Source organism: Symphalangus syndactylus, chromosome 9 (genome assembly GCF_028878055.3).
Source record: "Symphalangus syndactylus isolate Jambi chromosome 9, NHGRI_mSymSyn1-v2.1_pri, whole genome shotgun sequence".
Taxonomy (NCBI): domain Eukaryota; kingdom Metazoa; phylum Chordata; class Mammalia; order Primates; family Hylobatidae; genus Symphalangus; species Symphalangus syndactylus.
Genome location: NC_072431.2, coordinates 42,503,944 through 42,530,800, shown reverse-complemented (window position 1 = coordinate 42,530,800; position 26,857 = coordinate 42,503,944). Strand labels below are relative to the sequence as shown.

The window sequence follows — 26,857 nt, the reverse complement described above, 5'->3', positions numbered from 1 at the left end:
GGGAAAATGTAACATATGCTTTTGTTAGTACTATTTTCATATTCTTTTTATAATTACTAATGATATTATTGTTAGACTTGTAATAATAACCTGGCACTGGTATTGTGTCATTCATTGTTTACCTTAAGGCACATTTGAAAAATAGCGGCCCTATGGGGTGGCTCATGCCTGTAATCCCAGCACTTTGTGGGTCCAGGGCAGTTGATTACTTGATGTCAGGAGTTCGAGACCAGCCTGGCCAACTTAGCGAAACCCTATCTCTACTAAAAATACAAAAATTAGCAGGGTGTGGTGGCGCATGTCTATAATCCCAGCTACTTGGGAGGCTGAGGCAGGAGAATCGCTTGAACCTGGGAGGCGGAGGTTGCAATGAGCTGAGATGGCACCACTGCACTCCAGACTGGGCGACAGAGTAAGACTCTGTCTCAAAAAAAGAGGAGAGAGAGAGAAAAACGGCAACACGGAATTGCATTTTCTGGTTCTTCCCAAAGCTGGCGAGGCTCCTGGCCACATACTGCTCACCACGATTTTAAAGCTTTGCCTCTACCTGAAAACCAAACTGGATATGCAGTTAAGTGGACAATTTCTTCTTCCTTGACAGACAATGCAAACAATTTGTGCCCGTTTAAAACTTGCTTTCTTGTTGGAAGTAAATCTTTCGTTTGGATCATTCAAAAACTTCGAGTTTCTGCTGTGATTGTGCACAAGGTGTCATCCTTTGTTTATTTCTGGATAGACTTCCACAGATTAAAGCTAGCATCTGTATTCTCCCTAAGTTGGTCTCTGCTGCCAGGGCCTTACTTGTTGTTGAGCAAGGATGGTTTGGCACTGACCGTCCGAATTACATCCTCCTATCTCCATGAAGAAGCTTATCCTAGCCTGGGCAATATAATAAGGCCTCATCTGTACTCAAAATAAAATAAATTTAGCTGGACATGGTGGCTCATGCCTATAGTCCCAGCTATTTGGGAGGCTGAGACAGGAGGATTGCTTGAGCCCAGGAGGTCGAGGCTGCAGTGAGCCATGATAGCACCACTGCACTCCAGCCTGGGTAACAGAATGAGACTCTATCTCTAAAACAAAAAAATAAACTTACCTTTAAAAAATCATACCGACTTCAAAATGATACAAAAACATCATCAATCATTTTATGTGTTTTGCTATACCTGCCAAGAAGAGTTTGATGGTGTTGAACTCTTGCTTAGCATTTAGTCTCTTTTAGTAATAAAAAAGTTAATACTGGCAACAAAACAAATTGATTTCATGAGCTTATTGACAGCCCTGGGGAATTTAGAGTTTGCCATGGTGAACCAAGAGGGCCGAGCTGCTTTTGCTTGACCTACAAATCCCACAGTTGCCAGCCAATCTAGTCAATTCTTGGCGATGGATTGATTTCCCCATCAGTTTTCCTCAATCTCGCCTCAGACCTCAGAACTTCCTATTCCACTGGACACCATTGCTGCTCAAATAAATCCCATTATAGACAGAGCCCCAGTGTGTCATATTACCAAAAGACAGAGCAAATGGCTGGTTGGACTACTGTAAGCCCTGGATCACTTCCAGAATACAGGTTCCACCATGTGAGCCAATGAATCTGTTTTCCCAGTCATCTGTTTTCACCAAGTCAAGAATTCAAAAGACTTGTTCAATAAGTCAGAACTTCTGTAGCTGGATGACTGGTGTTCCAGTGTGATCATCATGTCTGCCCTTTAAATGTAAAAACTGAAGCACTTTGTGAAACCTGAAAACAGTTTAAGACATTAAAAAGACCTCCCCCCGCATCTAAAAGAAGAAGGAATTTTCATGCACTGTAGAAACCATTCAGAGGCAAAACATCACATCCCAGTGAATATAATAGGGTCTTGCAGCCCCCTCTTATTTGAACACAACCCTCATTGACTTAAAAGTGACATTTCCAAACTGGCTGCAAGAATGATTTGTCCCCCAAACAAAGCAGGCTGCATTTGTTCTGCTAGAATGGCTGCTCTTCTTTGTCTCTGGATAATTTGATACAGCATACATTCATTCATTCAAGGGTGACTCTTATTTGAAAAATTTCTCAATGAGACCATTTAAAAAATGGTTTTTAATCCAGAGCTTTCATGACTAACTCTAAGGCTTCTTTCAGCCTTCAGCCTTGTCCCTGTTAGTTTCATAGAACTGGCAAAAATTGATCTTTTGAAATAAAATTTTTTACAGTAAGTATCAACCTAAAAGTGATCATTTTTTCTGAAAACTTTGTTTGGACTAAGAATGTGCAGCTTATCTACAATTTTTAACTGGAAATTCTCTAATCACTTCAAGATTTTTTTTTTCTAGTTAAAATGGCAGGTTAAGGGAAGGGAAGTGACTTAAATGAAGTCTGGTGCCTTCTGCATGCCTGGGGCCATTTCAAGAGGAGTAACAAATCTTTAAGTGTTTAAAAACAGTGCAGTGGAAACCAGAGCTGCAGGTAATATTTTCTCTTCTAGGAAAAACTCTCCATCACAGGTCAGACTCCTTGCTACCCACCTTCTCCAGTCCCATGCACTTCCTGGCCCTTTAGGTCAGAATTCCTATAAATTTCAGGGCCTGCCATTTTCCCAGGGCAGAGGTGAGGACTGGGGGAAGAGGTGACTCCAAAATCACAACTTCATTAACTAAAACAAAGCAGACATGCAGGGTTGACATTTGGGGCCTATGAATCTTCTTCATGATGGTTCCCATGTCTCTTTAAATAAACAATGTGGAAAGAAAAATATGACAGTCTCTATTTGCAGCAGTTCTGAAAGTAACTTGTGCAGGAGAGGCGAACCAGTGGCATGTGCCTGAGCAGAGCCCCCTGGCTTCACTTTCTCAGTCACCTCTTCCTAAAAAAAAAAAAAAAAAAAAAAACGAGCAACTCACAGGATACTGCAATACCCGTGTGTACACTATAAAAGCCAAAATGAAAAGATGTCTTTAATGCTAAAGGTAAGATGGCAAGTTACATTTAGAACTGACCAGAAGGCAGTCTGATTAGTGGTTGTTTTTTTACCTCCAACTTCTGTTTTTAGTATATAAATAGGGTTTAAAAGAATAATCAGTACTTAAAGTCAGTGTAGCCCTTTAAGACATAAATAACTGAGAAATAATGAGATTGTTAAATATCAAAGAGGTTACTACTACACCCTAAATTTCCCCTTGAGTGAGAAGTGAATGATCAAATTCAGAAACACTTCATTAGATAGAACTAAATGCTATCCTTCTCCTTGCTAATCTCCTCCTGAGATTTTGCTCTTCACTGGAGCAAATTAACTGAGGGTGAACGAAGATCAAAAGAAAAACTTATGAAGAGCAAACTCCATAAATTGCTGGTGGGACTGAAACATATATCAGAAAAATCTCTCTTTAGTTAGATAAAGATGAGAAATAAAAGGCACAGATATATGAATGAGATATCCGCTGTAAAACAAATAGAAGGAAAACAGAAACAGGAAGGTTTGGAGAGGGGTTAAGAACATCACAAAAAGCAGAGGGCTTTGCAGGGCTCCACAGCTTCTTACAGCCCTCTTTGTGCTCCTTTCTTGGCAGGTAGATTCTGAATTCTGAAGAGTTCCTGATTTGGAGGCTTCCATACCCACCCTTCCCCTACACACACTCCACACCACACACATCCTAGTTTTTGTAATATTTATAAATAGAATTTGCACAAGCCCCTTGAGTGGAGTTGAAATAAACAGAGGAAGTTTACATATGAGTTCAGAAAGGCCACGGTTCCATGGTTTAAGAAACAGTCATCTGAACTGGGCTTGTGGCCCATGCCTGTAGTCCTAGACAGTTGAGGGGCTGAGGTGGGAGGATCTCTTGAGCCCCAGAGGTTGAGGCTGGTGAGCCAGGATCGCATTATTGCACTCAACCCTGGGCAACAGAGCAAGAACCTGTCTCCAAAAAAAATAAAATTGCACACTTCGCCAAAGAAAAGATATGAACAACAAATAAGCAATGAAAAGATTCTCAACATCATTAGTCACTGGGAAACTGCAAATTAAAATTAGAATGGCTCAAATTTAAAAACCTGATAGTACCAAGTGCTCGAGAGGATGCAGGGCAACTGGAATTTGCATTGCTGGTGGGAATGCAAATGGTACAGCTACTTTGGTAACCGAAACAGTTTCTTGTAAAGTTTAACATCCATTTACCGTATCACCCAGCAATCTCATGCCTATGTAGTTAGCCAAGAGAAAGAAAAACATATGTCAACTCCACCCCCAACAAACAAGTAAACTTGTATGCTTATAGCAGCTTTAATCATGGTTGCCAAAAACTGATGATTTGGGTAGATAAACAGTTTGTTGCTGGAATACTACTTAGCAATAAAGAGGAATGAACTACTGATACATGCAACAACATGATAAATTTGAAACGCATTCTGCTAAGTGAAAGAAACCAGACTACATAGTGTACGATTCCATTTATGTGACACTGTGAATAGGGTAATACTATAGGGACAAAAATAGACCCACGTGGGTACAGAAGTGTTTGCCTACAGAGGGACTCACACACAATGATGTGCCGTTTGTTAAATATTATAGCATTGTACTCCTTCAAAGGGTGAATTTTACTGTGCGTAAATTGTACCTCAACAAACTGACTTTTAAAAAATTATAATACGGGCCAGGTGCACTGGATCATGCCTGTAATCTTAGCACTATGGGAGGCCGAGGACAGCGGATCACCTGAGGTCAGGAGTTCAAGACTAGCCTGGCCAACATGGTGAAATCCCGTCTCTACCAAAAATACAAAAATTAGCCCGTGTGGTGGCACATGCCTGTAGTCCCAGCTACTCAGGAGGCTGAGGCAGGCGAATTGCTTGAACCCACAAAGCGGAAGTTGTAGTGAGCCGAGATCGTGTCACTGCACTCCAGCCTGGGCGACAGAGCAAGTCTCCGTTCCAAAAAATAAAAAATTATAATATGCTGAGCTCGGTGGTATAGTTTCAGCTACTCAGGAAGCTGAGGCAGGAGGATTGCTTGAGCCTCATGTGTTAAGGTTCAGCCTGGGCAAAATAGTGGGACCTCGTCCTTAAAAAAAAAAAAATTAATTATAATAATAAAAAGGAGGGGAACTTGGTCAAACTACTGGGTTGGAAAGTCACTCAGGTTGTTGTGTGGCAAAAGGACTGGAGCAGCAAAAGCAGGAACAGTCTTGAAGCTGTTTCAGTGGTCCTGGTCAGACATCTTTCCTGAGAGCCAGTCCCAGGGTGGTGGGGGTAAAGATGGGGAAAAGCAGGCCACCAGAGGCATATTTTGGATGGATAACTGGAAGATTTGCTAATGGCCTGGAGGTGAGTCAGAAAAGACGTAGAGTTGTCAAAAGAGACCCCAAGAATTTTTTTGTTTAATTTCCTGTGCCATTTGAGGTGGATGTAGAGCAAAGAGCCTCAAACGGTTCTATTCCTAACTCCACTGTGAATTACCTACAGAACCCTCCTCACCTGCAGAATTGCACGCATACATTAGCAGCATCTCTAAATGTGTACTAAGGACTGGAATAGTAATATAAACACTGGAGAACATGAGACAGAATTATCTTCTTGCTTGTACTAGAAACTGAAGAATAAAGAACTAATCTAGTCAAGATCTCAAGCGAGAAGAGCTACTCTGAAAGAAGATACTGCCCGTCAGAAGAGTAACGGCAAAAATGTGAAACTCTGTTATTTGCATTTTCCGGTTAACATAAAAAGGCCTGACAAACAAAGGGGAGGAAAAATGTTGGCTAAAATGTATCCAATGTATTAATTGAAAATAAATAATTAGAATTTCTTTGTGTTTTTTTTAAGTCTTTAAAGTCCATTTCCTATGCTCATTCATGCATTATTTACCTTGGCTGACTGGACTGAGAAGTGATTGCCTATTAGCCTAGCTTGGATGTTCCTGGCTCCGCCATTAACATGCTTCCCCCACCTAGGATTTAACCATCTAGAACAGGACAGTTGCCTTTGGTCACTTCAGGGTCACTTGGTCAAGGTGGTGAAACCCAATCTTGGAATGTCATGTGAAGTCTGACAGGCAATCCTTCCGGGCTTGTGCTTGTGAAATTCTCTTGTGATGGAGCTGAAGTAGGGCTGGGCGTGGTGGCCCACACCTGTAATCCCAGCACATTGGGAGGCCAAGGTGGGCAAATTGCTTGAGCCCAGGAGTTCGAGACCAGTGTGGGCAACATAGCTAAACCCTGTCTCTACAAAAAAACACAAAAATTAGCCAGGCACAGTGGCACATGCCTGTAGTCCCAACTACTCAGGAGGCTGAGGTGGGAGGATTCCTTGAGCTTGAGCCAGTGGGATCAAGACTGCAGTGAGTCATGATCACGCCGCTGCACTCTAGCCTGGGTAACACAGCAACACCCTGTCTCAATCAATCAATGCAATGACAGAGCCCAAACCTACTACATGCAACTCTTTCTTTTATTTTACATATATACGAATATATTCAGATTATAAAAATAACACTCAAAGGCTATAAAACACTTTTAAAAAATACCTCCCCAATTCCATTTCCCAAGTATCCAGTTAGCTTTTTGTCATATATTCCTCCAGATTGTTTTCTGCATAACTACATGTTTGAGTATTACTTATATCAAGATAATTTAGGCCGGGCGCGGTGGCTCACGCTTGTAATCCCATCACTTTGGGAGGCCGAGGCGGGTGGATCACGAGGTCAGGAGATCGAGACCACGGTGAAACCCCGTCTCTACTAAAAATACAAAAAATTAGCTGGGCATGATGGCGGGTGTCTGTAGTCCCAGCTACTAGGAGAGGCTGAGGCAGGAGAATGGCGTGAACCCGGGAGGTGGAGCTTGCAATGAGCCGAGATCGCGCCACTGCACTCCAGCCTGGGTGACAGAGCGAGACTCCATCTCAAAAACAAAAACAAAAACAAAAAAAAGATAATTTAGAGAAATTCAAACTAAGATATATACACTGGATATTAATAATTCAACCCTGATTAGGAAGAGAAAATTATCAAAGAAGATATATCTAAATATCTCTAAAGGATATGTCTAAATAATCATTAACTTTAAAAGTATTAACCTAGGATTGTTTCCTTGATAGATATTAAGACAGTGTAATAGGCCAGGTGCAGTGGCTCATGCCTGTAATCCCAGCATTTTGGGAAGCCAAGGTGGGCAGATCACTTGAGGTCAGGAGTTCGAGACAAGCCTGGCCAACAGGGTGAAACCTTGTCTCTACTAAAAATATAAAAATTTAGCCGAGTATGGTGGCACATGCCTGTAATCCCAGCTACATGGGAGGCTGAGGCAGGAGAACTGCTTGAACTCGGGAGGCAGAGGTTGCAGTGAGCCAAGATTGTGTCACTGCACTCCAGCCTGGGCGACAAACCGAGAGACTCTTTCTCCAAAAAAAAAAGACAGTGTAATAGAAAAGTCATATAAAAGAGTAAAATAAAATTACAGAATTATCTGATTCTATATAAACATTATTAGCAACAATATTTCAAAATTAGTTAATACATTTAAAACATTTAGAAATGTTTTGATCTGATAGAAATGCTTTCTAAATAATATAATAAAACATATGCCTTAATGTAATTAGGTATTTGAATTGTTTGAGTATTTGAATTAAGGGAAAATCATGATTAATAACTAGTAGGTGGGCTGGGATCAGTGGCTCACACTTGTAATACTAGCACTTTGGGAGGTCAAGGCAGGAGGATCACTTGAGCCCAGAAGTTTGAGACCAGCCTGAGCAACATAGAAATATCTCATCATTAAAAACAATTTTTAAATTAGTCAGGTATGGCAGCATGCACCTGTAGTCCTAGCTATTTGGGATGCTGAGGTGGGTGGATCATTTAAGTCCAGGAGTTTGAGGCTGCAGTAAACTATGATTGTGCCACTGCACTCTAACCTGGGCACCACTGTCTAAATAAATAAATAAAGCCAGTAGGCAATTCACTCCCGGGCATGGTGGCTCATGCCTGTAATCCCAGCACTTTGGGAGGCCGAAGCAGGTGGATCACCTGAGGTCAGGAGTTTCGAGACCAGCCTAACATGGAGAAACCTGTTTCTATTAAAAACACAAAATTAGTCGGGCATGGTGGTGCATGTTTGTAATCCCAGATACTCAAGAGGCTGAGGCAGGAGAATTGCTTGAACCCAGGAGGTGGAGGTTGCAGTAAGCTGAGATCACGCCATTGCACTCCAGCCTGGGCAACAAGAGTGAAACTCTGTCTCAAAACAAACAAACAAACAAAAACTAGTAGGCAATTAACATCAAGATATCTAGTTTGTTTAGGTCCAACCTTATTCAAGAAAGATTAAGGAAACCTTCAACCTAGAAAACATAAGGAGACCCTGTCTCTACAAATAATTTAAAAATTGGCCAGGTGTGGTGGCATGTGCCTGTGGTCCCAGCTACTCATGAGGCTGATGCAGGAGGATCACCTGAGCTCCAGAGGTTGAGGCTGCAGTGAGCCACGATCACACCACTGTACTCCAGCCTGGGTGACAGAGCGAGATCCTGTCTCCAAAAATAAAGAAAGAAAGAAAAGGAACCATTACTCTGAATGTGTTTTCTATCACCTTATACACAACTTCTTCTGGTCATAAAAATATTTTGGGCAGTCAAAAAATACCTAGGCATGGTTTGAAACATCAGTTAATACTATAACACTTATAATAAAAAACAATAACAGCAATAGAAAAAAACCAGCAATATTTGACCCCAGATTTAGACTCCCCAAAGTCAGAGACAACTTTTAACTCAGCTGTTTTTCCCTTTACATTTAACTCTTATTTTTAGTAATAAGTTTATGCTACTATTTATTGTATTTATTGATTAAACTATTTTAGACATTGCAGCGGACTGACTGTGTGTGTCCCCCCCAAAGTTTATATGTTGAAAACCTAACCTTCAATGTGATGGTAATTAGGTCACAAGGGTAAGCCCTCATGAATAAAATTACGGCCCTTGTAAAAGGGACCCCAGAGAGCTCTTAACCCACTTCCACCACGTGAAGACACAAGAAACTGCCAGTCTGCAACCCAGAAGAGGACCTTCACCAGAACCCAACCATGCTGGCACACTAATCTCAGACTTCAAGCCTCCAGAACAGTGAGAAATAAATGTTAGTTGTTTAAGCCATCTTTTTTTTGGGGAGGTGGGGACAGCCTCACTCTGTCACCCAGGAGTCTGGAGTGCAATGGCATGATCACAGCCCACTATATCCTTGACCTCCCAGGCTCAAGCGATCCTCCTGTCTCAGCCTCTTAAGCAGCTGGGACCACAGCTGTGCACCACCACACCCGGTTAATTTTTTTAAATGTTTTGTAGAGACAGGGTCTCCCTTGCCCAAGCTGGTCTCAAAATCGTGGGCTCAAGTGATCTTCCCGCCTTGGCCTCCCAAAGTGCTAGGGATTACAAGCCTAAACCACTGTGCCCGTCCTGCTCTGTCTATGATACTCTATTGCTTTTTCATAGTCCTCTAGAACAACCATATGGTATTCTATTACATATGGTATTCTATTACATATGGTATTCTATTACAGCAGTCTGAACAACAGATTCAGACAGACATTATCAACTTACTTCCTACTACGGAAGATAAGGATTTAGCACCCTATCACTACCACTCCTCCTACCCAACCCTCCACACATATTTCTGCCACCCTGTGTGTTTTAATCACAATTTTGTATTAATTGAATATCCAAGGTTTAAATATAATGATGCTGCAAATATTGCTCATAAATAAGCAGTATCATTTTTACATTTTCTTTTCTAGACAAATGTTTTTTGTTTTTCCTGGAGTTAAATACTGCTTACTTATTCATCTTGTTTTGTTTTTTTTTGTATGTGTGAGTGGACTTTCAAAAATATATATACATTTTCTTATGCTTCCCCAATTCTCTTCCAGACAACATGGTCAAGCATCTCAAGTATTCTAGCAGGTTTTGGTTTTTTGTTTCTTCTTTTTGATGGAGACATCTCTCCTAGATTCTTCTATCCTTCTGTTGCTGTTTGTAGTGACTGATCTCTAGAATTGCAACATTTTGTCATCCTAGGATATCTCTTCACCATCACTATAGAAATTTAATTTGCCTCTTTCTTTTGTTGTAATTCCTGTTTCCAAACTCAGAGCTTCCTCTTTCTTAATTTATTCCCCTCTTTTAGTGACACACATGCCCAAAGCTTCATGGGGAAAAAAAAAAAAAAAAGATGCAAAGCAAAGTTTTTGAGATTTTACCTGTCTGAAAACAACTTTTTTGCTATGCTCATATTTGGTAGTTTGGCTGGCAAAGAATTGGATTGGAAAGTTTTTTTCTCAGAACATTTTTTTTTTTTTTGAGACAGAGTCTCACTCTAACTCAGGCTGGAGGGCAGTGGCGCAATTTTGGCTCACCGCAACCTCTGCTGCCTGGGTTCAAGCTATTCTCATGCCTCACCCACCTGAGTAGCTGGGATTACAGGCATGCACCAGCACACCCAGATAAATTTTGTATTTTTAGTAGAGACTGGGTTTTACCATGTTGGCCAGGCTGGTGTTGAACTCCTGGCCTCAAGTGATCCAACCACCTTGGCCTCACAAAGTGCTGGAATTACAGCTGTTAGCCACCGGGCCTGGCTTTTTCTCAGAGATTTAAAGGCATTGCAATATTATGTCTTAGCTCCCCGCATTGTTGTTGAGAGTCCTGTGCCATTCTATTCCCTGGTAACCTCTGTTTTTCTCTCTGGATGCTTTTGAATTCTTTTTATTCCCAGTGGAAATTTTATAGTGATGTGCCCTGGTATAGGTCATTTTTTTTTTTTTTTATTATACTTTAGGTTTTAGGGTACATGTGTACAACGTGCAGGTTTGTAACATATGCATCCATGTGCCATGTTGATTTCCTGCACCCATTAACTCGTCATTTAGCATTAGGTATATCTCCTAATGCTGTCCCTACCCCCTCCCCCAACCCCACAACAGTCCCCGGAGTGTGATGTTCCCCTTCCTGTGTCCATGAGTTCTCATTGTTCAATTCCCACCTATGAGTGAGAACATGCAGTGTTTGGTTTTTTGTCCTTGCGATAGTTTACTGAGAATGATGTTTTCCAGTTTCATCCATGTCCCTACAAAGGACATGAACTCATCATTTTTTATGGCTGCATAGTATTCCATGGTGTATATGTCCCACATTTTCTTAATCCAGTCTATCGTTGTTGGACATTTGGGTTGGTTCCAACTCTTTGCTATTGTGAATAGTGCCGCAATAAACATACGTGTGCATGTGCCTTTATAGCAGCATGATTTGTAGTCCTTTGGGTATATACCCAGTAATGGGATGGCTGGGTCAAATGGTAATTCTAGTTCTAGATCCCTGAGGAATCGCCACACTGACTTCCACAATGGTTGAACTAGTTTACAGTCCCACCAACAGTGTAAAAGTGTTCCTATTTCTCCACATCCTCTCCAGCACCTGTTGTTTCCAGATTTTTTAATGATGGCCATTCTAACTGGTGTGAGATGGTATCTCACTGTGGTTTAGGTCATTTTTATTTCTCATTCTCACTGGGGCCCTTCACCAGGGACTCACATCCTTCATTCTGGAACATGTTTCTATTTCGTATATGTGATGGTTAATTTTATTTGTCAACTTGACTGGGCCATGGGGTGCCCAAATATTTGGTTAAACATTATTGTGGCTTTGTCTGTAAGGGTGTTTCTGGATGAGATTAACATTTGAATTGATAGGCTGGGTAAACTAGATTGCCCTCCCCAATGTGGGTGGCCTTCATCTAATCCATTTCAAGCTTCACTAGAACAAAAAAGACTGAGAAAGAATTCACTCTTTCAGCCAGGTGCAGTGGCTCACATATGTAATCCTAGCACTTTGGGAGGCCAAGGCAGGTGGATCACTTGAGTTCAGGAGTTCAAGACCAGCCTAAGCAAATGGTGAAACTGTCTCTACAAAAAATACAAAAATTAGCCAGGATGCCTGTAGTCTCAGCTACTTGGGGGACTAAGGCAGGAAGGTTGCTTGAACCTCAGAGGTCAAGGATGCCGTGTGCAGAGATCACGCCACTGCACTCCAGCCTGGGTGACAAAGTGAGACCCTGTCTCAAAAAAAAAAAAAAAAATTCACTCTTTCTCTTTGACTGTCTAGGAGCTGGGACGTAGGTTTTGTTCTCCCTTCAGACTGGGACTCAGATTGGAACTTACGCTGTCAGCTGTCTGGCTTCTCAGGCCTTTGGACTCAGACTGGAACTCCACCAGCTTATTGACTGCAGATCTTGGGGCTTCTCAGCTTCTCTATTCGCATGAACCAATGCCTTATAACATGTATATATTCCTATTGGTTCTCTTTCTCTGGAGAACTCAGACTAACACAGTATTTTTGACAACGTCTGCCTCTCTTTTTTGCCTTCTCTCTGAAATCCTTGTTAATTAGAAGTTGGCCCTCTTGAACTACCCTAATTTTCTTATCTTTCTTCTTTCTTTTTTCCAGCTTTTTTGTTCTATTTTTGAGAAATTCTTCAACTTTGCCTTTCAACCCCTCTATTGCATTTTTTACTGAAAATATTTTTAATTTCTAAAACTCTTTCTTGTTTCTTGGTTATTCTATTGTCTTAGCATTCTAATATTTTATGGATGAAATATCATCACTTATCTTTCCGAGGTTATTAATAGTTTGTTTGAAGTTTTCTTCTGCTCTTTGCACTGTCTTTGATTCTTCTGAGTTTCTTTTTTTCTTTTTGTTTTTGTTTCTATTTTTGCATGTCAGAGGTTTTCCTTAAAAATCTGCCAATTCATATTTTAAAGTGAGGCACTAGACTGGAAGCTCTGAGTACATGAATGGGGCTTATCAACTGGTGGGTTTCATTGTAGGGTGATCAAGTGGGACCTTGATGGTTTGTTGGATGATCTTAAAGGTGAATAGGTCTACTGGGGAGAACTTTTCCAAAACAGAATTATCCAGACTCCTGACTGAGGGGTCTGGGCCTTCCTGCCAGCATTCTTGTGGCTAAGAAGGGGAGAAGGCCTGGGGTGTCACCACAGGGTATGTAGCCTTTCACTCAATCCAGCTGTTTCCTCTCCAGTGCCTCAAGGTCTCACTTGATCACCATGTGCCCTCAGTTGTTTCTGCCATCCCTGAATTCAGGGTCTCTAGCATAATTTTTTCAGGAATCAAACCTCCCATTTCCTGCTGGTGTTGGGAGAGTGTAATTACTGGACTTCTGGGAGTGGGGTAGAAGTTCAAGAAATGGAATTCCTTCTAATAAAAACTCTCAATTAATTTTCCTGTTTTTATCCCCCTCCTTATCCTTCCTTCGAAGGCAAATGGTGTCCCTAACTTCTGAGTTTCTCAGGTGTTCTGGGCCATGAGTCAGTTTGATTCTCATTGGCAACCACCTCTGCAGACTATAAGCTTCAGTTTTTGTTATTCTGTGAATCCAGTTATCACTTATCCTCTGCTCTTAACTTTCCGAAATTTTGTTGGTGTCTCTAAGCCACTGTTGTCATCTCTCAGTTCTGCTTGTCCTTTGTTGTCTCTTCACTGTCATTTTGGTGAGGTTTTAGGAGAAAACATAGATGAACACAAAATGTGTTGTAAAAGATATGTAAGAATCCCTTACAATACATAAGCATAGAGAGCAAAATGTGAGAGCATGTTTCACACCCTTTCCCTCTCTTCCCCCAAGGGAAATCACTGTCAGTGATCTGGAACTCTCCTCAGTTCATTCTTGATGATGATACATACAGAAATCATCTGATTCTATGTTTTTTTCTTCTGGCCTTGGTTTTGTTAAGTGACACTGTCTTGGAGTGATTTCCTTATTGACACACATAGGACTATCTCATTCTTTTTTATTGTATTGTATTGTATTTATTTATTTTTTAGACAGAGTCTCACTCTATTGCCCAGGCTGGAGTGCAATAGTATAATCGTGGCTCACTGCAACCTCTGCCTCCCGAGTTCAAATGATTCTCCTGCCTCAGCCCCACAAGTAGCTGGGATTACAGGCAAGAACCACCATGCCAAGTTAGTTTTTGTATTTTTAGTAGAGACAGGGTTTCACTATATCGGCTAGGCTGGTCTTGAACTCCTGACTTCAGGTGATCCTCCTGCCTTGGCCTCCCAAAGTGCTGGGATTACAGACGTGAGCCACTGCACCAGCCAATTTTATTTTATTTTATTTTATCTTAAGTTCCGGGGTACATTTGCAGGATGTGCAGGTTTGTTACATAGGTAAACGTGTGCCATGGTGGTTTGCTGCACCTATCAACCCATCACCTAGGTATTAAGCTCAGCATGCATTAGCTATTCATCTTAATGCTCTCCCTCCTCTTGACCCCCCAACAGGCCTGAGTGTGTGTCGTTCCCCTGTCTGTGTCCATGTGTTCTCATTCTTTTTAATACCTATATAGTATTCAGTAGTATGAATTTATCATGACTGATTTAATTATTTAATCTTTCTTTTTAAAAAATTTTACACACACATGCACACCTACACATATATACACTTTCATATACATACATATATCTTTTTGAAAGGTCAGTAAATTAAGTGACTTGAATTTTAGAAATATCAAACAATTGTATATGTGCAAAGAAGAAAGTAAAACAGGACCATGTTATATGCGTGGAAATATTCATTGTAGAGTTATGTCTAATAGTGAATGGATAGAACCATTTCCAAGGCCTCCAAAACCAGAGCTATTAGGATTCACCTCCAGTTGAAGATGTGTCATAAATTAAGCTAAAGCACCTTTGAACTTATATAAGCCCATCACCATAGAGTTAAGTAAGTCAATGGCTCTATGGTTTAATCTGCAATTCATATTTTTACAAAATGTGATGTGCTCTTCACCAGACAGAACCACTTTGTGTCAGAGTCCTGACAGGAAATAGGTGACACTTTCAAATGGGGTACTGAGGAAAAAGTAATAATGGGACCATTTTCAGTGGCGTGGCAAAGTTAAAGGAAACCAGAAAAGAATGGTGAAGCACCTTGGGAGTAGCAACAGGGAGAGACATTATCACCCCAAGACCTGACAGTCAAGAGAACAAAGCAGTTACTGGGCACAGAGAGTAACTCTAGCTGTAAAAGAGACCACCTGCATGGTCCTCATTCAGCAAGGAAAGGAGCAGGAGGTGGTGAGTGACCTCACTCTTAATCTGGTATTTTTATTTGCTGAATCTGGCAACCCTAGGTGGGCAAGGGTAGAGAGCCAATCTGAAGGGGTACATCAGTGTCCTTCTTTGCTCATTAATAGCAATGCATGTGGACCTCAGGACAAAGCCACTCACCAAGAACCACAGACAACACATTTATCCAATTATGGTAGTGAATTGGTTATATCTGCTCTGAAAATTGTTCAACTATTTAGGAATAGCTGTAGACACCTTGGCTTATAATTCCAATTATATATATTTAAAAAGAGGCTGCACATAAAAAGAGATAATAAAAAAGTAAACTTTAGAGGGAAAAATGTCCCCTACTTTCCTCTGCCCATTAGTATTTAGTTTCTTCATCATTCCCAGTATGGGAATCTGTAAGATGTGCCACAGGAGCTAAATGGAATATCTTTATCCAGGCTTTAGGAGAAAAATTCCATGATGAGTGGAAGCTAAGTTGACCAGAGAATGCAAGAGGAATAACTTGAGCAAAGGCTGGAAACTACTACCCTCATGCTTACAATAAATGTTAACCTAAGACAGAAACAATGCACAAAGCAGAATGTGGATGGGGTCAATAAGAAGTCAGAGTGCTCCACAAATCAGTATGATTAAACAATATTCTGGTAATTCCAAAACAGCAATCTGCTTTAAGAATAAAGTTTATTTTAATTTATAAGTAAATAGACAAAAATTGGAGACAACATGTCTACAGCTATTCTTAGATTAAAATAATAAATCTGATTGGTTGGCAAAAGAAGAGTCCAGAGGAAGCACTGGGGATTTTATAGGTTTGGAAAGTACTTTTCCCCTAAAAAAGCTTTCTTAATTTACAAATAAACGTCATTTATCCCATTTCCACAGTTCATCTATTTATTACCAAAATATTACATTTTTAGAGGTTTAGCATGCCATACTTTAATTATAAAATCTGTGTTTTTAAAAAGCACTGAGGAGGAAAAATGATTAAAGTTCTGCCATTCAGCTCAACAGCTATAAGAGAGTTTGAACTCATCTTAAGCAGTGGGCTACTGTTCACTCTTTGATGTCTGGTGAAGTCCAAGCATCTGGTTTCCAAATAGTGGTCTACATAGCTCACCTGACACCTGGGATAGATCACTTTTTTTTTTTTTTTTTTGTTTTTGAGACGGAGTCTCGCTCTGTCGCCCAGGCTGGAGTGCAGTGGTGCAATCTCGGCTCACTGAAAGCTCCGCCTCCCGGGTTCACGCCATTCTCCTGCCTCAGCCTCTCCAAGTAGCTGGGACTACAGGCGCCCGCCACCACGCCCGGCTAATTTTTTGTATTTTTAGTAGAGACAGGGTTTCACCGTGGTCTCGATCTCCTGACCTCGTGATCCGGCCGCCTCGGCCTCCCAAAGTGCTGGGATTACAAGCGTGAGCCACCGCGCCCGGCCGGATAGATCATTTTTTAACACACCCCTTTATGTGTAACAAAATTATCCTCAGTAATAATCATGAAATTAAATAATAATGTAGCCAAATGTATAATTTTTCTTTTATTGAACTTTCTACATATAATCATCTCGGGGAAAAAATAAAATAAATATTACAGTACCAAAAAAGTAATGGTTTGATTCTGTTTAATTACATTAGAGTAGTTTTTTTTTTAGGGGGGTGGTAAAACACATAAAGAAAGGTTTCCAAAAAATTTAGCTTCACAAGACATGACTATAAAAGGGTAGCACAGGGATTTTTGCAGTGATAGAACAGCCTGTATCTTGATTGTGGTGGTGATTACATGAATTCACACATGATAAAATTGTATAGAACTGTCTGGGCATGGTGGTTCATGCCTGTAATCCCAGCACTTCAGGAGGTGGAGACAGGAAGATCACTTGAGCCCAGCAGTTCCAGAACAGCCTGGGCAACATAGGGAGACCCTGTGTCTCAATAAATAAATAAATAAATAAGTAAGTAAGTAAGTAAATATTTAGCTGGGTATGGTGGCGTATGCTTGTGTTGCCAGGTACTCAGGAGGCTGAGGTGGGAGGATCGCTTAAGCCCCAGGGGTTGAGGCTTCCATGAGCCGTAATCCTGCCACTGCACTCCAGCCTGGGCAACAGAGTGAGACCCTGTCTCAAAATAATAATTAAAAAAAATAACAATTGTATAGAACCAAACACACCCCCACAAATGAGTGCATATAAAACTGAAGAAATCTGAATGAAGTATTTGAATTGTACTAATGTCAATTTCCTGGTTTTGTTATGTATTATAGTTATGTCACATGTCATCATTGGGGGTAACTGGTGAAGAGTACCAGAATCTCTCTGTACTATTTTTGCAACTTTCTGTGAATCCATAATTATTTCTAAGTAATACATTTTTGTTAAAATGTATATGCTGTGTGATTTCATGTATTTGATATTCTTGAAAACACCAAAATATAGCAACATTTGCCAGGGATGGGAGAATGTACGACTACTGAAGCTGAGGGAAACCTATCTAGGCTTGTCAAACTTTAACCTGCTTTGCTTGCTTTTAGCTGTTTTTTTAAAAAAGAAACTCCCATCAGCCATCCTATAGATAACATCTCTGACATACAGGTCACAATGGTAAAACAGCTGCCTAAGTTGTTTTTCAGGAACTTAAAGTCAGCTCTCATCCAGTCCAAACTGGGTAAGACCACACTGACCCTTTGGGCCTGAGCGAATGTCTGATGGGTGATCTTTTCATGTCAGAGGCCATGAGCTTCACCCACTGATCATGCTAAAGCTACCATTTCTGGAACATGTGTCCCACAAAGAGCCATGAAGCTTAGCTATGCTTGCACAGAACACCAATTACCTCACTTTTCCTTACCCCCCAGTTATCTTTCCTTGTACCTCAGACCACCCTGCTCCCTTATCCCATAAATATCTCTAAACCCCATCTTTGGAGAGATGAATTTGAGACCTGTTCTCTCATCTTCTCACTTGCTGCCATGTGACTAAATCCCTTCTTTGCTGCAAAGCTCATTGTCTCAGTGATTGGCGTACTGTGTGGCAGGCAAAATGGGCCTGGCTCCATAACGTGACAAAGGATCCACACAAGGACAGTTGTTGGGTGATGGAATAGTTTTGTATCCAGATTGTGATTGTGGTTAGAAAAATCTACACATGCATTAAAGGTCATGGAATAAAAATGTCGAGTTTACTGTAGGTAAAATTTTTAGAAAATTTTGTCATTATCTTATTTTTAAGGCATTAAAAGCTTTGGAATCAGTCAGACTTGTATTTAAATATTGGAATATTTGGCAAGTTAATCTGTTTTCTTATATGTAAAATAGTAATAATGCCATCCATCTAATGATAATGTATGTAAAGACCTTAGCACATTGCCCAGCACTAAGAAAGCACTGAGCAAATTGTTTTATTTATTTGTTTCTATTTTTTATTTAGAGGATTCACTCTGTAAATAAATTTAGAGTAAGCAAAGAGATTACTAGGTATCTCCAGTGAAAAACTGTATGTCTAGAACACACTGATTGTTGACTTTGAGTTATTCTATGACTGTAATTTGTAGGTAATTGATAGCAATCCAAAATAATTCTTATCTATTGTCATGCAAATACAATCTGCAGTGGAATTGTGGTGTGGTAGTTTCATTTTACTCCTCCCAAAGCCCACAAACTCCCCACTCTAGTGAAAAAAGGCAGTTCTGTTTCCCTTTGTAAATTCATTTTAACATTCCCTTACTCCATATAAAATTGTGGTGCTTTTGACTTCTCCTTTGAATCAGTTGTAATATGCCTACGGTTTATTCATTAAATAATGAATTAAGTAAAATCTTTGACACGTGTTTATTTTATAGCTGCATGAGAATCATGATTTTACCTTTTTTTGAAAACTATCCTTTAACAATCTTGTTTTTCTTTTTTGAGACGGATTCTTGCTCTGTCACTCAGGCTGGAGTGCAGTGGTGCACTCCAGTGGCACGATCTCAGCTCACTGCAGCCTCTGCCCCCCAGTTTCAAGCAATTCACCATATTGGGCAGGCTGGTCTCAAACTCCTGACCTCAGGTGATCTGCCCACCTCAGCCTCCCAAAGTGATGGGATTATAGGCATGAGTCACCGTGCCCAGCCTCCTTTAACAATTTTATAATTGAAAAATGCTCAGAGACAATGTAAAATTGGGAATAAGGCACTCTGTACAGAATCTTAGATACCTAGTCATTTTGGCTGTTTTGAACTATCTGGAATTTTGGTGTTTTATTTCAAAAATAGTAAAATAGTCAAAATAGTCCTACCAATCAAATACAGTTTTGGGTTTGTTTTGTTTTGTTATTTTTTGCTGTTGTTTTTTTTGAGATGGAGTCTTGCTCTGTCGCCCAGGCTGGAGTGCAGTGGTGCGATCTCGGCTTATTGCAACGTTTGCCTCCCTGGTTCAAGCAATTCTCCTGCCTCAGACTCCCAAGTAGCTGGCATTACAGGTGCCCACCACCACACCCAGCTAATTTTTGTATTTTTAATACAGACAGGGTTTCACCATGTTGGCCAGGCTGGTCTCAAACTCCTGACTTCAAGTGATCCACCCACCTTGGCCTCCCAAAGTGCTGAGATTACAGGTGTAAGCCCCACTGCACCCAGCCAAATACAGATTTTTTTTACCCTTCGTGTAGTGCTTTGTACACAGAAGCTCCTCAGTAGATACTTGCTAAGTGAATAAATTGAATTGATATTTCATCTGAGATTGCTCAATCAGATGTAAAGGCAGACTTTAATTTTTGTACTCATGGGCTGAGACAAACATCCAACGATGCTCTTCAATATTTATTTGTGATTGTTCTGGAATTTTATCAGTCAGGAAGGGCTAGATAGTAACAAACATCTCCCAAACCTCAGCAGCTTAACACAACAAAAGTAATTTTTCACTGTCCATTGCAGATTGCAAGGGAGCTCTTCTAGTCACTGTTACTCCAGGATGAAGGCCATGGAGTCTCCATCTCAGCATTTACTCCTACAACCACTGCAGCACTGAGAAGCAGACCTGAGGAATCATAGGATTTGAAATTTTCACCTAGATATGACACGTATCACTTCTCATATTCCACTGGCCAAAGCAAATCACATGATCTCACTTCTAAAGGAACAATGAAGTACAGACCTACTATGTGCCTGGAAAAATGACCAAAACAGCATTAAGGATTTCCATATCAATACAGTCAGTGATAAAATGAGCGCAGAAGGATGAGATGCCCAGCAATGGACTTATTGTATATATATGATTATATATTTTATATATTATACATTATAAATATTTACAACTTATATGTATATATAATTTCAACTTTTATTTTGATTCATGGGGTATACACGTGCAGGTTTGTTACATGGGTATATTGCGTAGCACTGAGGTTTCAGGTACCAATGGTCCTATCACTCAGGTAGTAAGCATAGTACCCAATAGGTAGTTTTCCAGTCCTTGCCCCACTCCGTCTCCTTCCCCTATTGTAGTCCCCGGTGTCTATTGTTCCCATCTTTATGGAAACCCAATGTGTACCCAATACTTAGCTCCGACTTAGAAGTGAGAACACCAGCAATGGACTTCAAATGAAATTGTTACTAAAAACTGTAGGGCTGTTAGAAATTTACTATACACCTTCTTCCCTCATAAATGTCCCCTGTAGAAATGACGCAGGATTGGCCGGGCGCGGTGGCTCACGCTTGTAATCCCAGCACTTTGGGAGGCTGAGGCGGGCGGATCACGAGGTCAGGAGATGGAGACCACGGTGAAACCCCATCTCTACTAAAAATACAAAAAAAAATTAGCCTGGTGTGGTGGCGGGCGCCTGTAGTCCCAGCTACTCGGAGAGGCTGAGGCAGGAGAATGGCGTGAACCCAGGAGGCGGAGCTTGCAGTGAGCCGAGATTGCGCCACTGCACTCCAGCCTGGGCGACAGAGCAAGACTCCGTCTCAAAAAAAAAAAAAAAAAAAATGACGAAGGATTTTTTGGTGCCAGTTCACAGCCAGAGACCTCTGCAGCTGGCGACACCCTTGCCCAGGGCCTCACTCTGCTCCAGACTCGCCGCTGGAGGTACCCTGCCTACTCGGCCCGGCAGGCTGTGCTTGGCTTGTGCCCTGGCCAGGATCCTATGACCACCACAACTGCGTACTCAGCCTGCAGCAAGAGGGGGTGCATGAGCAAGCAAGCACAGGGCCTGGCCGCAGCACACAGTCAGGTGTGTCAGCTGCTGCAGCGGGTGGGCTGCTGCTATGGTGGGCGGGCTGCTCCAAGCAGCCCACAGGCTCTGCACGGGGTTTGCATCTGAACCAGGTGTGTCACAAGTGACTCCCTCAGTGGGTTCCAGTGACCAGACAAGGGGGATGCGTTGGTACTTGAAAACTTGGAGATGCCAAAAAAGAAAACACAGAGCCCCAAGGGGTGTCATTCCCACCATCTGTAGCTTGGGGTGGATGGGGGCACATTAACGGCTCTTTCAGTCCCTCTGCCCTGCTCTGGCCCATGCCCCCTGGGCTGGCCTGGCCCCACCACTGCTTCCCATCACATGGGGCAGCTACCTGGCACTGGCAGAGTGCAGAGGGCTACAGTGTTACAGTGTTACTTGGGACCTGCGTTAGGCAGGTCCCAGGTTCTTGTTCTACACCCAAGAAGAATTATGTCAGCATAACCCAGCAAGGTTATGCTGACAACTGAAGAGTGAGTGGGGTGGAGAGTTTTATTGAGCACAGCACAGTTCTCTGTGGAGAGGGGACCCAAAAGGGGCAGTCCCCTACCCAAAGTCATGTAGTCCCAAAGTGCAGCTGAGTCCGAGGCTTTTATGGACTCTGAATTGGGTAGTGTGTGCTGATTGGTTTGTGAGTATGCAAAACAGCCTAAAAAAAGGCACCACTCACAGATGGGCATGACAGTGTACAAAATCAATTAAGGAAGGGTAGGTATACAAAAAATAGGTGAAGGGTAGGGATCAATCAGAGGAAAGTGCACCAAACAGGAAGAGAGGTTCTCAATCCAGTCCATGGATTTATCCAAGATTTGTAGCTTGGTTTTCAGGCTTTAAATTGTCTTTGATTTGAAGGTGGGGTTTCACCAGGGACTCATCCCCGTCTGCCTAGGATTTGCCTGCCTCCTACTGCTATCACCACTGCCCCACAAGTAGAAAACATTCTTTGCATATTTTTCTTTTTAGTTAGGGTTTACAGAAAGAGAAGGAAACTCTTTCCTTGTCATTATCATCATCATAAAACCATTAAGGCACCCTAGTAGAGGTGAGGAGAGCCTGTGGGCACTAATCTAAAATAAGGAATAATCTGAATGTCTAAGGGAAAATGAATACTTAGGAACAATCAAAATAAAACTTCAAGTGAAGGGCCGGGCTCGGTGCCTCATGCTTGTAATCCCAGCACTTTGGGAGGCCGAGGCGGGTGGATCACGAGGTCAGGAGATCGAGACCACGGTGAAACCCCGTCTCTACTAAAAATACAAAAAATTAGCCGGGCGTGTTGGCGGGCACCTGTAGTCCCAGCTACTTGGGAGGCTGAGGCAGGAGAATGGCGTGAACCCAGGAGGTGGAGCTTGCAGTGAGCAGAGATCGTGCCACCGCACTCCAGCCTGGAAGACAGTGAGACTCTGTCTCAAAAAAAAAAAAAAAGTTCTAATTGGATAAAGGTAAAAGATTCTTCCAAAAGTAGATGGATAGGTCTAATGGAGTGTTTATCTGATTATCTACCATGGGGGTGGCCACAGAGCCCCAGCTGATTTTTGTGTACTCCTTGGTGAAAACAGAATGTTATGCTCTGGCACAGTCTCAAAACAGGAAGAATGAAGGTTTTTAAATCACTTTTTTATTGAAGGAAAACACTAGTCTGCACCAGAGGACTCAAAAAACCCAGGAAGTGAAGTGTAGCCAACTACTGCCTAGGGCTGTGGGGGAGTGGGGAATCTGTACCTGGATCCAGACCAAGTCTGTTTCAAATTTATGTGATTGAGAATTTCACTTTGAAAAGAGTACTTCATGGGATCCTTGGGAGCTGTCAAACTCTGCCCAGGGGCAGAAGATTAACTGCTCTGTGGACCAGCAGGGAGAAGCCCAGTAAATCAGAAGCCCCTTGTTTGTGGGTCTGTGGACTTACAGGTGGCAATGTAACAGGCAGTGCCTCTCTGCAGGCGACTGGGGGACTTTAGAGTTTGCTGCTCAGAACTAGCCATGTGAATGGAAAGAAGCATTTGAATCCATTCTCCAAACTGCTTATTGAAAAACACACTTTAATGAATCTGCAAAAGAAGTTTCCTTGAATTATCAATCTTCTGGAAGAATCTCCAGGAAATGGTGTCTTCAGGGGAGGAGAACATTCTTTTTGTTTCTTATTGAGGGAGTGGTCAAGTTAAGAGCATGACTTTGGAAACAGCTCTGCTGCCCTTTAGTGGTTATGTGTTTGTGACCCTAAATTGTCTCAGTGGTAAAATGAGGATTATAATGAGGATTAAATGAGTCAATTACATGGAAAGCAGAACAATGAACATAGTGTGTGCTATTGGCTTTTATTATTCCATATATTCGGGTGTATTACCTATTAAAATATTTTAAATGTTTTTACAAAATATTGAAATATTTCTATAAAGCAAGTAATTGTCTGATAATCTCTCTCTGGAATTTAATTTTTATAAAGTTTGGTTACAGTTAGACTAAACTATTATGCCCCTCCCTCCCTCCTCCCTTCTTTGCACTTCTTTTCTGTGATCCCGCTCTGCCAAGTGCAGAGCTCCCTGTAGCTATATGGTAGCCCAGGAACATGAAAGGTCATTTGCGTCAGAAGCCTTCCATATGCCATTCTCCACTTATCATCTGACTGCTCCCCAGAGAGCTTATCAATAGAAATGAAATGACTACTACTCCTCAGACAGTCCCTACATTGCAGGTGCACCCCAAAAGAGAGGAGGGTGCTCTCTTGCTTCGTTTCAACTTGTAATTAGTAAAGGCAAGAAAATACTTTCTCAAATGTAGGCTTAAGGATATGGATGTTAAACTGGGAATTTCCACTCTCCTTTTTTTTAAATTAATAAACTTTATTTTTTAGAGCAGTTTTAGTTTCACAGCAAAGTTAAGCAGGAAGAATAGAGAGTTTTCATATAACCCTTGTTTCCACACAAGCACAACCTCCCCCACTATGAACATCCCCCACAAGAGTGATGCTTTTGTTACAATTCATGAACCTACATTAGCACATTGCAGCCTCGAACTCCCCAAGCTCAAGTGACCTTCCCACCTCAGCCTCCTGAATAGCTGGGGACTACAGGCACATGCCACCATGCCCAGCTAAATTTTTTATTTTTTGTAGAGAAAGATTCTCACAATGTTCCCCAGGCAGGTCTTGAATTTCCTGAGCTCAAGCAATCCCCCACCCCAGCCTTCGAAAGTGTTGGAATTACAGGTGTGAGCCACCACACCTGGCCTGGGTTTTTCTGTAGATATAAGTTTTCAATTTATCTGGACAAGTATCAAATATTTTAATCGTTTAAAAAACTGCCAAACTGTCTTCCAAAGTGGCTGTGCCATTTTGAAATCCTACCAGCAATGAATGAGAATTCTTGTTGTTCCACATCAGCAACAGCATCTGGCATTGTCAGTGTTCTGAATTTTGGCTATTCTAATAGGTATATAGTGGTATCTCACTGGTATTTTAATTTGCAATTTTCTAATGACGTATGTTGAACATCTTTTCACATGCTTACTTACCATCTGTATATGTTCTTTGGTGATATGTCTGTTCAGATCTTGTCTTATTTTGTTTTGTGTTGCTATAACAGAATACTTAAGACTGGGTAATTTATAAAGAAAAGAGGTTTATTTAGCTCACTGGTCTGCAGGCTGGGAAGTTCAAAATTGGGTGGTCACATCTGGTGGCTTCTGGTGAAGCCTCATGCTGCATCAAAACATGGAGGAGAAATGAAAGGGGAGCTAGGCTAATGTGACAAAGGGCAAAATACAAGAGGCAACCTCCCTGTAACAACCAGCTCTGCAAGGAACTAATCCATTCCTGGGAGAACTAACACAGTCTCTCAAGAAAGACATTAATCTATCTTAACAACCTAATTACCTCTTAAATCCGCCATCTCCCAACACCGTCCCATTGAGGTCTAAGCCTCAACGTGAGTTTTGGTGGGGACAAACTGCACTCTAACCATAACAGATCTTTTGTCCATTTTTTAATCAAGTTATTCATTTTCTTCTGGTTTAGTTTTAAGAATTCTTTGTCTATTTTGGATAAAAGTCCCTCATCCGATGTGTCCTTTGCAAATATTTTCTCCAAATCTGTGGTTTGTCTTTTCTTTTCTCTTGACATTGTCTTTTGCAGAGCAAAAAGAATAAGTTTTTCATTTTAACGAAGTCCAGCTTAAAAATTATTTCTTTTGTGGGTTGTGCCTTTGGTGTTTTACCTAAAAAGTCACCACTATATTCAAGGTCATCTAGTTTTCTTCCTAAGTTATCTTCTAGGAGTTTTATAGTTTTGAACTTTATATCTACACCCCTGATCCATTTTGAGTTAATTTTTGTGAAGGTGTAAGGTGTGTGTCTAGATTATTATTATTTTATTTTTTTTGCTTGTGGATGTCCAGTCATTCCAGTACCATTTGTTGAAAAGATTATCTCTGGGGCCGGGCGCGGTGGTTCACGCCTGTAATCCCAGCACTTTGGGAGGCCGAGGCAGGTGGATCACGAGGTCAGGAGATTGAGAAAATCCTGGTTAACATGGTGAAACCCCATCTCTAGTAAAAAAAATTACAAAAGAAATTAGCCAGGCGTGGTGGCGGGCACCTGTAGTCCCAGCTACTCAGGAGGCCGAGGCAGGAGAATGGCATGAACCCAGGAAGTGGAGCTTGCAGTGAGCCAAGATTGCTTCACTGCACTCCAGCCTGGGTGACAGAGCGAGACTCCATCTCAAAAAAAAGAAAGGATTATCTTTGCTCCATTATGTTGTCTTTGCTCTTTTGTCAAAGATCAACTGACTATTTTTATGTGGATCTATTTCTGGGCTTTCTATTCTGTTCCATTGATCTCTTTGTCTATTCTTTCATCAGTACTGCACTATCTTAATTACTGTAGCTTTATAGTAAGTCTTGAAGTTAGGGAATGTCAGTTCTCTGACTTTGTTCTTCTTTTTTTTTTTTTTTTTTTTTTATTTGGGGTGGAGTTTCACTATTGCTACACAGGCTATAGTGCAGTGGCATGCTCTCGCCTCACTGCAACCTCTGCCTCCCAGGTTCAAGGAATTCTCCTGCCTCAGCCTCCTAAGTGACTTGGATTACAGGCGTGTGCCACCACACCCGGCTAATTTTTGTATTTTTAGTAGAGATGAGGTTTCACTCTGTTGACCAGGATGATTTTAAACTCCTGACCTCAGGTGATTCACCCCCCTCGGTCTCCCAAAGTGTTGAGATTACAGGCATGAACCCCTGTACCCAGCCTGTTCTTCTCTTTTAATATTATGTTTGCTATTCTGGTTTCTTTTTTTGTTTTGTTTTGTTGTGTTTTGTTTTGTTTTTTTGCCTCTCTATGTAAACTTTAGAATTAATTTGTCAATATCCACAAAATAACTTGCTGTGATTTTTATTGGAATTGTATTGAATCTATAAAGTTGAGAAGAACTGACATCCTGAAAATATTTAATCCATCTTAATTCTTAATTTCATGATCATGAATAATCTTACTAAGTTAAGACTAAGATGATCATGGAATAGCACTCCATTTATTTAGTT

General features: G+C 41.3%; 1 pseudogene; it reads right to left on the bottom strand.

Annotated features, from left to right (window-relative positions):
- The window catches only part of LOC129490645 (uncharacterized), a 136,570-nt pseudogene that overhangs the window by 100,022 nt on the left and 9,691 nt on the right, over nt 1–26,857 (bottom strand).